General features: G+C 40.7%; 1 protein-coding gene across 1 annotated transcript in view; it reads left to right on the top strand.

Moving 5' to 3' along the window:
* Positions 1 to 434: 434 nt before the first annotated feature.
* The window catches only part of SLC7A14 (solute carrier family 7 member 14), a 116,682-nt gene continuing 104,051 nt past the window's right edge, over positions 435 to 13,065 (top strand). Inside the window, exon 1 of the mRNA XM_044251777.1 lies at positions 435 to 680. The gene's annotated coding sequence lies outside the window, so the exon portion shown is untranslated. The remainder of the gene's footprint in view (positions 681 to 13,065) is intronic.

The following is a 13,065-nucleotide window of genomic DNA, read 5'->3' as shown; positions in this document are numbered from 1 at the left end:
CTCCCATCCCTTCTCTCCAGTAATGCTGGGGAAGTGGAATAAATTTAAGAGCAGCAAGGCTCAGCAAAGGAGGAGGGAAGATTTCAGAGGGTAGGAAGCAGGTCTGGAGAACCTGCGTAGTTCAGCGCCAAGTCCAGCAAAGGTGGAGCTGCTGGAGGATGTCTTCTCAATACACACACTGCAGACTTCTGCCTGGCCCTGCTTTCTCAGGGCAGGGAACAGGCAAGGGGCCCCATAAGCCTTAGGACAGCCTGAGATATTGGAAACGGCACCCGGAGGCTCAGTAGACCACAGAGTGGCATAAAGCTGGGGTGTGTGTGTGTGTGTGTGTGTGTGTGTGTGTGTGTGTACGCGCGCTCCCGCGCGCGTGTGCGTGTGTGCGCGCTGGGAGGCGGGGGCGTCTGGAGAGAGGCCTCAGCTCAATAATGTAATGGGCCGCCCACGTGACTCCAGGAAGGCGGAGACAGGCGAGCTGGAAAGAAGACTGACAGGCTGCCTGGAGGGAGGTGAGGAGGGGGTCGAACTGAATAATTGAGGAGCTGTTCAGCAGCAGCGGCTACCTCCTGCCTTCCTTTGCCACCACCACTCCGCATCACAGTGGGAGAGACAGACTCTGGCGCTGTAAGTGCAGACGACTAGCCACCAGTCCCCGCAGCCTGTTAATCGCCTCCAGCCCTCTGGTGAGTTAACGTAACCCTTCGCCGCAGTCTGCTCCCCTCCACAAACCCTGCACCCAAATTAGACCCCCACTAATAGGATGGTCGCTTCTTGTTGAATGAACGAGGGAGCCGGAGCCAGAGGGAGGGGGGAAACAGGAACATGGCGCGGAGGCTGAGGGCGCCCTCCGGGAAGGGGTCCGTTGGAAGAAGGAAGGAACTGGGTTGGGGTCTCTCTGTATCTGGCCAGGAATGGACAGTGTCCGGGGTCTGGGGACGCCAGGTTCCGATTCAGGGGAGGCGGGGTTGGGGCAAATGCAGCCCTGGCGCGACTGGAGTGACACAGAGGAGGGAGCTTCGAGCAGTGTCCGGGTCGCCTGGGTCTCCACAGATGCCGGGCCTGTCCTTTTCTCCCTGCCTTGTCATACACCCAGCTCCCGCAGCTAGATTATGGGCCTCGGACTGAGCCCACGGAAAGGAAGGACGTTTTTCCGGCCGTAGCCCGAGGGGAGAGCGGGGACAACGTCTGTCCTTTTACCTGGGAGCAAAACTCTTCAAAAGGACTCCAGCTGAGCCTGATACCCAGACTAGGCTGGTGCGCTACACAAGGGGTATCTGTCCCCAGAGAGTGGTGATACGTGGCGGGGCAGCGAGAAGGACGTGATGGGAGAAATGTCCAGGGAAGATCTCTGGCCAGAGAGGGCAGCCCTGGGGAGAGGATTCTCGCCCGCACTTATTCACCCCGTCTGAGCTTTCTTTCTTCCCCCATCCCAAATACATTCGTTTCTTACAAATCCAGAGGACCAGAGTAAGGCAGTGCGGCCTCGCGTGATGGAGCCCCAAACCTTCTTCCCTCTCGAGAGTCACCCCCCACACGTGTATTTTAGATTGTGATAGAAAAGTAAGATAGAAGTCGCCAAATGACTAGAAGCAAAGGGAAAACAGAGGAAAGACAGAAGAAAACTAGAACAGCAGGGGTCTCTCCTCTGCTCCTAGCACTCCTCACCGCACTGTCTGTGCGAGACTCCATTCAGAGTCCTGCCTGAACTGAGAGTCTTGAACTGGATGCAAATTCAGAGGAAAAACTTGGGAGGGGGAGCAGATGGAATGTTCGGAGTGATGAGGCCAGCCCCTGGAAGGAGTTGGCCAAGGACCACAGAGTGTAAACTCGCCTATCCCCCCGGGTAAGGGGTCCTGAAGAACATCCTAGGCAGCAAAGCAGCACGAGGGTGGAGCGTGGGCCTGAGAGCGAGCGGACAGCAGTGATGGGCGCTGTCCGCGGTGCTGAAAGTTCGGCGAGGCCGAGAGCTAACAGCGCGGGAGAACTGGCGGCTCACCGCTTCCCAGCACTTCCCGCAGGCAGAAACTGCGTTAGAACCATGTAAGGAGGATCAGATGGAATAAGCCAACTGGAGAGACAGGTATAGGTGTTCTGCGTTCCGCGGTTCTGTGCCTTCCCCCGGACTCCTCTTGGAAGGAGGTACTCCGGACTTGGGTCGAGGAGCAAGGAGTGGGAATCCATATTTGCTAACTTCAGGTGGGAAAAGGATGGGTGGCTCCGCTTTCTATGTCTTCTGTCTGTGCGGTGAATCTTCCTACTGGCAAAGTGTTGGAAAAGCAGGTTGTTATTCTGATGAACATTTTTGTGGCTTTCAGGAACCAGAGAACTGTGAGGCTTCACTTCATTAATGGCGAGCCTGGGCTATCTATTCCTGGCTATGATTTTTTCCTCTCTTTAGTACCCTTCCTTCCCTCCCCTCCCCAGATTATTTACATCCTCTAGATATAGATCTCTAAGCAGCCCTGCATGGCTGTTTCTTTGGTTAGTCTTTTATATTATGGGTAAATGGGAAAGAATTGAACTAATTTGAGGAGGCCAAGTTAAGAAAATATTTACTGAACATCTACTATCTGCTGGGTAATATTATCTCATTTAATCTTCATAATATCTGCTAACTGCAAATATCACAAAGATAAGAAAAATGAAGTTAGATGTTCAGGTCTGCTTAACTCCAAACTCCAAGCAATTCTCTTGCCCTCATTTTGGCATTTGACTTTGGATAGCTGTTATTGGAGAATTAGCAAAAGAATGCTAAAAGAGGAAGGTCTACTTTCTTTTTCACACATGCTACTCTCTTCTAACCTCTTTCTATTCCTCTATAATCTGTTCACCCACCCACTGTCACTCACTCCCACCATACCAACTGCTTTTGTGCATGCTGATTGAGATACCACTCTTCACACAACTTGATATTTAGGATTACAGAAACAAGTTAGAGGACTAAAACAATAGGCTTTCCTGATAGAGCAGCAAAGCTTCCTGGGATCTGGAGGACTAGAACCCACAAGTGGTTTCATATTTAGAATTATGCTTTTGAGTTTTAGGGCTGGAATAACCATAAAGATCATTCAGCATCATGCAGATCATTGTTTTCCAAGAAGGGGAATTTGGGGACCAAAAGATGATGATTAGTCTAAGTCTCATGACTGAGAAGTTAGAATTGGAATCCCAATAACTCAGTTCCAAGGTCAGTGTCCTTTTCACTTGAATATTCACTCGAATATTCTTCCCTGCTTCTTTTCTTGGGTTATTTTTGACAAGAACATTAGCATCAGTAAAGTACATTCAATAAAAGCCACAGATACAAATACCTAAAATACAAACACTTGTGTTACCTACATTTTCTTCCTCTTCTTCTTCCCTCTGATCTCACTGTTTCATTGTTGTCTGACCCAACGTTCTTCATGGTTCTTCATTGTTGTCTGACCCAACGTACCTGACCCACCTTCTTCAGCAACAGTTCTCCCTATGGTAGTAATTTGAAAATGGGGATGTGGCTATGACATTTCTCTACTTGCCTTCGTGTTGCCTGTACTTCCTCTTCTATGGTCTATTCCCAAAAAATAATTTTTCAAATAAATTATCCTAAGCATTTTCCTATGTTCTCACAGGTACTTGGAAGAGGCCTTAAAAAGATCCAGGCAGAATTAAATGATCATTATAAGTGCTAATATAAATCAACTGTGAGGCACTATGCTAGGTCCTTTCATAACTAATTTCATTGAATCTTCACTAGTCTTTCAAGTAGATAATTTCATTAGAGATGGTCCTACAGTTCTAGTCCACTCTAACATGCAGCAAATCTGATGTTCTATGTGTTTCTTCTTGCTTCTCTTAAAGTCCCTAAGAAAATCTCAACTTTATTAATTGGATTCTTGTAACCCTAATAATTGTATTGGCAAGAAGAAAAATTTTATATTGAATTGAATTGTTCTGTTCTGTTCCAATGTGTAAAGTTTAGAAACTCAAATTCAGCTCAAATGGTAATGTTCTGTTCTTTTATCTCAATATTTACCACAACATATTTTCCCTTCATTTGTTATCTTTTAGTTAAAGATCCCTATATACCTTCTTAATTCTAATATTAAAGATTTGCTTCAGACCCCATCTAGAACCAACTAAGGCACAATTCATAACTAAATACATAACTTCTATTATGCCCTCACAGAGTGATCCTGCAAGGATGTTGTTGCTGGGATGCTCTGGGCCCTGTAAACCATAATCTTAAACTGTCTAGAACCATTCTGCCCAATATGGTATCATTAGCCACATGTACCTATTTAGATTTTAATTAATCAACATTAGTGTTTAATTAACTTTAAATCTTTAATTTTTTAATCACACTAGCCATATTTCAAGTGCCCAATAGCCATATGTGGCTAATGGCTACTTAATTGAACAATGTAGATATAGAACATTTCCAGCATTGCACAAAGTTCTATTGGACAATGCTGCTTTGGAAATTGCTGAAAACATCCTCATGGGAAACGAGAACTTGAAGAACCGTGAAGAAGAAATAGGGACCGTGCTTTAAAACTTCTTCCAACAAAGGAGGAAAAGGCACTTGTAGCCTAGGACACCCCCAAAAGCCCAAATAGACTCAAGACAATAAGTCTAGCAAGGACAGTACATGTCTCACTAAAGGAGCTGGCAACCATGGGATTTGCTTCATACAGATTCCATTTTACCATGAAGTGAAACCAGGAATGGGTCTTGCTAGTTTCCTGGGTTCCAGCTTAGAAATAACCTGGAAGTTCTTATTCAAAATTCAGGTTTTATACACACACATACACACACACATATATACACACATGCATATTAAATATACATGTAACAACATGTATATATGTATGTGTTTATGTGTTTATGTCTTTGTAAGTATGGTATGATAAATATAGAAAGAATACAGGACTTAGCAATAGTAGTAAGTGAGCCACTTTCTACTTGGTAACATTATATGGCCCTCTGGAGCTCCACTCCTTCATTTGTAAAATGGTGATGAGAATTGCTATACCCATTTCAAAGGGTTATTGTGAGACTCAAAATATAGGTAAATGAAAGTCCTTTTCAGAGAGCATGATTGATATGTAATGGTTGATAATTCTTATAGATATTGTATAGTATATAAACAAATAGGGTAGTTTAAACTGAATGCATTTCTGAACACTTTTAATCCCAGATAAATATATTTTGTTTTTTCCTCATGTAAGTGAAGTTTATTTTCAGTGAGTTAGATGACTAACACTATCCAGTTATGAGTGGTAGGAAAACTATGATGTGCAGATTTCTAAATATGTTAAAATATGGTGGTATATCAAGGAATAAAATAAATTATACTTCACATTGAATTTGAAAAAATATATTTTGCTTTTGTTGTAATTTTTTTCCCTGAAAAGTAGAATGCTGAAGAAAAAATCTTCTTGGTTAATTCCTATGAACTGAAATACTGTTTATTGCTCATGGTTTACTTTATTTTGCCCTGAATATTTTCCTTTTTCCAGAAAAAAAAAAAAAAAACCTAGAAAGTCTCAGTGGTTCTGAAACAGCTTTTACCCTTTAACTAACAGTTTTTTAAAAACGATTTGCTTATTTATTTGAGAGCAAGAGGGCATGAGCTAGTGCATGAGCAGGGGGAGGGACAGAGGGAGAGGGAGAAGTGGACTCCCTGCTGAGTGGGAAACCTGATGCAGGTTCAATCCTAAAACCCTGAGATCGTGACCTGAGCCAAAATCAAGAGTCAACCTGAGCCACCAGGAGCCCTTCTTTAACTAAAAGCTCTAAGTCAATTGCCAGCCTTAACCAATCATGACAATAGTGGTTCAGATAACAGAAAAAAGTATTATTGACATTCTTCAGCATGGATGGATGAAGGAGATAATTTAATGAGCTTCTACCCATTTCATGAATTGATGAAAACAAAAATAATTCTATTTCATGAATTGATTAACCCAAAATAAAAGTAAAGACTATCAGTTTGACTGAATTCTTAAAGGTACATTAGGAATTCTGACCTTACATAAAGGGTCTCTACACCATCCCTTCTCTAAAGTAAAATCTGTTGGGGGTCATAAGTGGAAGCTTAGCTTACTGACAGGGGAAATTGAGAGGCCAGAAGATCCAGGGCATGATGCAGTTATTCTCTACCCCCTCTGAACCTTTATCCACATCTTTTATAGAACAAAGGGCATTGTGGTGAGGTCAAGGGGTAGTTACCTAAAGTGGCACACATGTGTGCCAGTCCATCTCTATTGTCATCTGAAGTGGAGACCTCTGTGTGCCACTTTAGGGAAGGTCAGAGCAAGCCTTCCCGTATTCTGATCAAGACACACGTTAACTTCTAAGGGGCCTGGAACACGGAGCCCTGAGGAAGTTCACTGCATGGGCACGAATGGGATAAAAGGCCAAAGATGGAGACAATGCTATCAGCACTCCTACAACTTAGCTAACATTTACTGCCAAACCTGGCATCTATTGCCTATTCCTAAACCCTGATCTACAGTGTTTATAACTCAGGTAGGAGTGCTTTCTTATACCCCTGACTAGGTCAGGAAATTGCAGACAAAAACACAATCATGCCTTCTTTAATAGATCGTCATTTTGATACTTAAATATTTTTCTCTCATAACACAAAATTAACACAATGCTCAGGCATTATAGAAAATAAGCCTGCAAAGGAAGCTATTCCATTAGCTGAGTCTTAACTGTATTATGTTTGCTATTAATCCTGAAAACTCAATGAAGTAATAATTTTGTTTATGGGGGGATGGGCAGAAGCACCTGAGAAATCAAGCTGAGTATAGCTAAGGGCTCTAGATTCTATCTCTAGTTCCAGGAGCTCCGGCAAGTTATTTCCTTTTCTGGAACCTAGTTTACCTTTATTCAGACTTTGTTAAGGCACGAGTGGTAATTTATAAGATTCTATGCCAAAGAAATAGCTGAAATAACTCTCAGTCCCAAGTAACAGTCAATTGTGCCATTCTCAGGCCTTTGTTGCATATGAAATTATATTACTAAAGGGAAAATTAGTTAGATTGTCAACTCTGGTCTCTAGTAGCTCATGCTGGCTTTAAAAATAGACACCTTTTGTTGGGAATCATGGTTTATTCATTTCATTGTAATTGTTTGTCTCTCGGAAGGACTTGGATTTTTGAAGGAGGAAAATACACTACCTTGGAGCTGAAAAGAGTTTACTTTTCACTGTCTTTAGCTTGGGAGATTTCAATAATTTTATATCTCAGAAAAGGGAGAGAATTAACAATGTAGCTTTGAAATTTGTGCTGCTAACAAGCAATCATTTGCTTGATAAAGTAACTGAGGCTTGCCCTATACTGGTAATCATGGGTGTTTGGAACTCCTATAGCATGGCACATGAATGCTCAATAAGCATGTTGAATTAAGGCCATGGTTCAGGTCAGTTCATGTCATACACTCATCTAGCCAAGAAATGAGTATATGCTGTGGCATTTTCCTTTAGCAAATAAAACAGGAGATAAGCACAGAACATCAAATCTTACCCTGAAAACCACACTTATAACCCTTTTGGGAGTGTAGGTTGTGGTGGGCCAAGACAGACTGTTCCTGCGAATTGGGTCTTGCTGCCTTCCTCCAGGAAACAAGGGACACATTAGCCGATGGTCTCACATTTCACTGCAATGAGGCAACTCCATAAAGTCAAAGCTTAAATAGAGTTGTATGTTATTTTCCACTTTTACTTTAAAAAGATATTTATTATTTCCTTGAGAAAGTATTTGACTGGTAATTACTATTGTTCCTAAATTCAGAAGGATCTTAGCTTAGAATTAAAGCACATGCATTAATTAGAGAGCTTTGACATCACAGTCTGGAAGATCACAGAATATTATCCTTTTCCGGGAATAATTGGGCCTTCCTCTAAGAGTTTTAACTGGTTGTTACTGACAAAAATGAAAGAAAAATCGATCATTCTATTCTAGCAAATCAATAACCAAATGCCTAGAATTAACTGACTCTCACTTGCTGAAGGCAAAATATTCCAATCCGATAAACTGTCCTACAAATGAGCAAGCTAGCTTCCATGGCCTGTTCTTGTATTAAAATGTTATTTTTCTTTGTTTCTTAAATAATTAGCAAATTTAAAAAAAAAATTGCATTCAGGTGTTGGAACATTCTGATGACAAAATAGTCTTCATAATTATAAAGACTTAATGGTTCATTTGAGACTATATTTGCACAATATATTATCACATCAGTGGTTTGTAATAATCACATAACCCAACTCTCTCATTTGACAGAGAAGAGCCTGAGAACAGTCACCCAAGTTAACAGCAAAGGCAGAAGTAAGATTTGAGCCTCCTCTCTCTTCATCCACTGCTCTTTGCAACTTTCAACCTCAGGCATATTTTCATTAGTCATAAAAACCTATTTGATCAATGAGGTTAGCCACCAAAATTTACCAGGGCGATTAGGAGTAGGAAAGTATATGTATTTGGATTTCATAGTGTCTCCATTTGCCCCTTCAGGTGAAAGAACTTCTGAGTCAAGGATAGTCAAGAAGTAGAAATTTCATGGACAATGAGCCAGAAGAAAAACATCAATACCCCAGATCCTTGTGAGAACCTGGGCTAGGATTTAAGGGGCACATTAGCCCTTAAACCATTATCTTCATCATTTTCATCTCTAAAAGATTTGAATTAAATAATTTCAGATCCTATGAGCCCTAACATTCTATGGTTCTATGAAATGAGGCCAGGATTTGAATTATCCATATTCTGCCTCATTCAGCCTGCATAAAAAAAAACAAATCAAGATTCTTATTTTTATACCATTACTTATTGGAGGCTCTCATTTCATGATAATAATTTACTCAGTAACAACAATAATAACAACAGCTCTAATGATCATAGCTAACAATTATTGACTTACTTACACTTACTATAACCCTATAATGTTGGTAATACTAGTATCCCCATTTTACAGTTAAGAAACCTGGGTCCCAAAGTAGTTAAATAATCTGCCTAAATTGATAAAACTTTGTGCTTTGTGCACACTGCCTCTTTGAAAAGCACTGGTCTCTCAAATAACTGATGGGCATCATTTATAAGCCACTTAACACACAGGTCCCTTTTCTGGGGGAATTAACTGTTTTAGCTATATTTTCTGGCTAGAACAGCAATCAAGAGAGTAAATAGAACTTCAGGTCTCTGGAGCTGATGAAGCTGTAGAGTGATCTGCATTGTCTTTCTGCAAGACAGCTCTTGCCCTTTTGCCATTCATGCCATTGATCAATTTTTTCATAGGTTTCATATTGAATATTGGTGCTTTGCCAGCCGCTATGTGTATTGAAGACCATTCCGCTGTGTTTTTCCCAGAACATGTGGACTGCTTGCATTGCCACAAATGCATGGATGCTGGTGCAGGATTCAGCACCTTCTAAGGCCACAGAAGTCACCCTACCACATCTTCATTATTCAATGGCATCTTCTGGCTTTTGTCTGTAACTTTTTTTTTTTTAAGATTTTTTTTTCCCAATTTATTAATTTTCAGAAAAACAGTATTCATTATTTTTTCACCACACCCAGTGCTCCATGCAAGCTGTGCCCTCTATAATACCCACCACCTGGTACCCCAACCTCCCACCCCCCTCTAACTTTTTTTTTTTAAGATTTTATTTATTTATTTGACACGAAGAGAGAGTTCACAAGTAGGCAGAGAGGCAGGCAGAGAGAGAAGGGGAAGGAGAGCAGAGAGCCTGATGCAGGGCTCGATCCACCCTGAGATCATAACCTGAGCTGAAGGCAGAGGAGGCTTAACCCACTGAGCCACCCGGGCGCCCCTTGTCTCTAACTTTTTGACTCAAAGTAACAATCTAGACAGTTTTTAAGGTAGAGGAAGAGAGAGTTTCCAGAGTGTCACTTCCTGGTGGTGGGATTCAGTCCCCCCAAAAAAGACTAAAGCTTTCAAAATCGTGTGTGAAACTCATTTTCTTCTAAGTAAGCCTACCTTACCAAATTAGTCATAAACACAGTACACCACAGTTCCCATCTATTTCACTGTAGATTTCAACAGGTACTAAATCTGTTCATGGACATCCTGCACTTAAAATATCATATCTAATAAGCCAAGAATGCTCTGACAACAGCCTAGTATGTACATATATTTTATTCCAGAAATACAGGATTACATAATAATTTATAAATATATAAATATTTGTTTATGTATTTTATATGTATTGTTTTATTCTTTATAAATTTAAAAAAAATTTTTGAAGTTTTCATTTAAATTTGAGCTAGTTAACATACAGTGTAATATTAGTCTCAGATGTTCAATATAGTGATTCAACACTTCCATAAAATACCCAATGTTCATCACAACAAGTGCACTCCTTAATCCCCATCACCCATTTCACCCATCCCCTCTCCACCTCCCCTCTGGTAACCATCAGTTGGTTCCCTATAGGTAAGAGTGTATTTCTTGATTTGCCTCTCTCTTTCCCTCTCTCTCTCTTCCCTTTGCTCATTTTTTTAGTTTTTTGAATTTCACATATGAGTAAAATCATATGGGATTTATCTTTCTCTGACTGACTTATTTCACTTGGCATGATATTCTCTATCTGCATCCATGTTGTTGCAAATGGTAAGATTTTGTTCCTTTTTATGGCTGAGTAATATTCCATTGTATTTATATATACCATCTCTTCTTTACCCATTCATCAGTTGATGGACGCTTGAGCTCTTTCCATAATTTGGCTTCTGTAGATAATTCTGCTCTCATTAGGGTGTGTGTATCCCTTTGAATTAGTATTTTTGTATTCTTTGGGTAAATATCTAGTACTGTGATTGCTAGATTATAGGGGAATTGTCTTTTTACCTTTGAGGAAACTTTGTACTGTTTTCTGGAAAAGACTGCACTGGTTTGCATTCCTACCAACAGTGCAAGTGGGGGGTCCCCTTTCTCCACATCCTTGCCAACACCTGTTATTTCTTGTGTCATTGATTTTAGCCATTCTGACAGGTGTGCAATTATATAATAATAATTTATATAATACAGTAATATATATTATGTACTTAATATATGTATTATTTTACATATTTTATATATTCTTTTATTCTTTAGCTCTAGTTCTGACTTGCTAAACTAGCTACATATCCCACCAATACCAAAACCAACTATAGAATGCATAAGTTTACTTCTACCTCTGTTTTTTTCTAGATACTTTATAGAGAGTGGGATGGTTTAGGAGTCAGCTGAGACCTGGTTTCCAGTCTCCACTTTGAAATGGCCGTGAAACTTGAGCCAGCACCATTCACCTTCTTTTTTTTTTTTAATAAGATTTTATTTACTTATTTGTCAGAGAGAAAGAGAGAGAGAGCACACAAGGAGGCAGAGAGGCAGGCAGAGGTTGAGAGAGAAGCAGGCTCCCTGCCGAGCAAGGAGCCCACGCGGTACTCGATCCCAGAACCCTGGGATCATGACCCAAGCCAAAGGCAGCGGCTTAACCCACTAAGCCACCCAGATGTCCCATTCTTTAAGACTCAATTCTATACCTATAAAATTGAAGTAAAAGAATATGCTTCTCATATCACAAGAAGGGCCAATAAGATAGCATTTGTTAAAACTCCTTACAAACTATAAAGTCTATATAAAATAAAGAAATGGGGTTTCCATCCTTTCAGTCTTTCTCAGTCAAAAATAACTCTCAAACAGAACAGAACTCTCAAGTTGCTGATACCCAGTCTTAAAGTTCACAGTTAAACCAAAATCTTATGGGTTAAGAAGACCTTGGATTGAAACATGCATGTCAAGAAAGTGGTATTTATAATGTGGGAGTCCTTCTTCTTCTAAATCAATGGTTCTCAACCTGGAGCAGTGCCACCTCATTAAGGGGTATTTTCTATTGTCCCAATCACAGGGGATCGTAGGATGCTAAATATCTTGCACTAGGCAGGACAATCTTGCAAAATAAAAATAATATGACTCCAAAATTCCAATAGCTCTTCTTGCAATGAGAAAGAGTGCTCAAAGTAATGTGCTGTTTGACGTCCCTAAATCCCTAATTGATATGGAGAGAATTTACTTTTGATAACCTCCCCCAGGTAAAATCCAGCCAGTCACACTCATGTGAAGTCTGCAGTAGCTCAGAAGCAGCACTGAGCTTTCTATAATTTTATTAAGAAGGAAAATATGAGGTCAGAAATCAATAGTTTTCAAACTCACCCTCAGAACCTTCCACAAGAATCCCCCTCTAACATCAGCAGAGGCAAGGTGTCCCAAGAGGTTAACATGCCATATTGCAGGGCTCAGACTAAAGGCTGGCATACAAGGACCCAAGATGGGTGAGTCATGGTTCTGAAAATCTTTGCAGTTCATTGGTGAAACACTGTGACTTACTTTGTGACGGGCGTGGGTCTAGCTGAGCACTGGATACAATCCCTCCCCTCAGCAACAATCTGACAGTCAGACAGATATAATCTCCACTAAACCTGTGTGCAACATATCAATATATGTTATGACATGTTATGAGGAAGTCTCAAGGACAGACCAGGGAACGATTTATGTCCATAGAAGAAGTACAATGGAATTGTACTTTGAATGATATGAAGTATTTCCTCATGCGGGTAAATAAGAGGGAAAGCCATTATAGAAATGGGAACATCATAAGCAAATGCTAGAAATGTGCATGTAAATGACATTATGTGCTGGCTGATGTCTTAGTTAAAGACCTGGCGGGGAATAGTGGAAGGTCATACCGGAAAGACTGACGAAACTTGAATGCAGCTGGGTGGATGTATTAATTCAACCTGAAGTTTATCCTTCGAATAGAGTTTTTTATGAGTATTTTAAAAATACCACTGAATTCAGGGCTGATTCTGGCCAACACCAGAATCATCAAAGTCTAACTTCATGCCTAGAAAGAACCTCAGAAATCATCCTAGCCTTCCCCTTTCTCTATATTTTACAGTTGAAGTAATAAAACCCAGAGGTATCAAGTGACTTGCCCAAGTTCAGCAGCAAATTAGTAACAGGACAAAAACTAGAGTCTTGTCTGTCCTCTTAGTCCATAGCATTTTGTCCTGCTCTGTGCTGCCTTCG

The sequence above is a fragment of the Neovison vison genome, chromosome 6, assembly GCF_020171115.1.
Source record: "Neovison vison isolate M4711 chromosome 6, ASM_NN_V1, whole genome shotgun sequence".
Classification (NCBI taxonomy): Eukaryota; Metazoa; Chordata; class Mammalia; order Carnivora; family Mustelidae; genus Neogale; species Neogale vison.
Note: the sequence above shows the minus strand (reverse complement) of the source record. Positions and strands in the feature narration are given on the sequence as shown.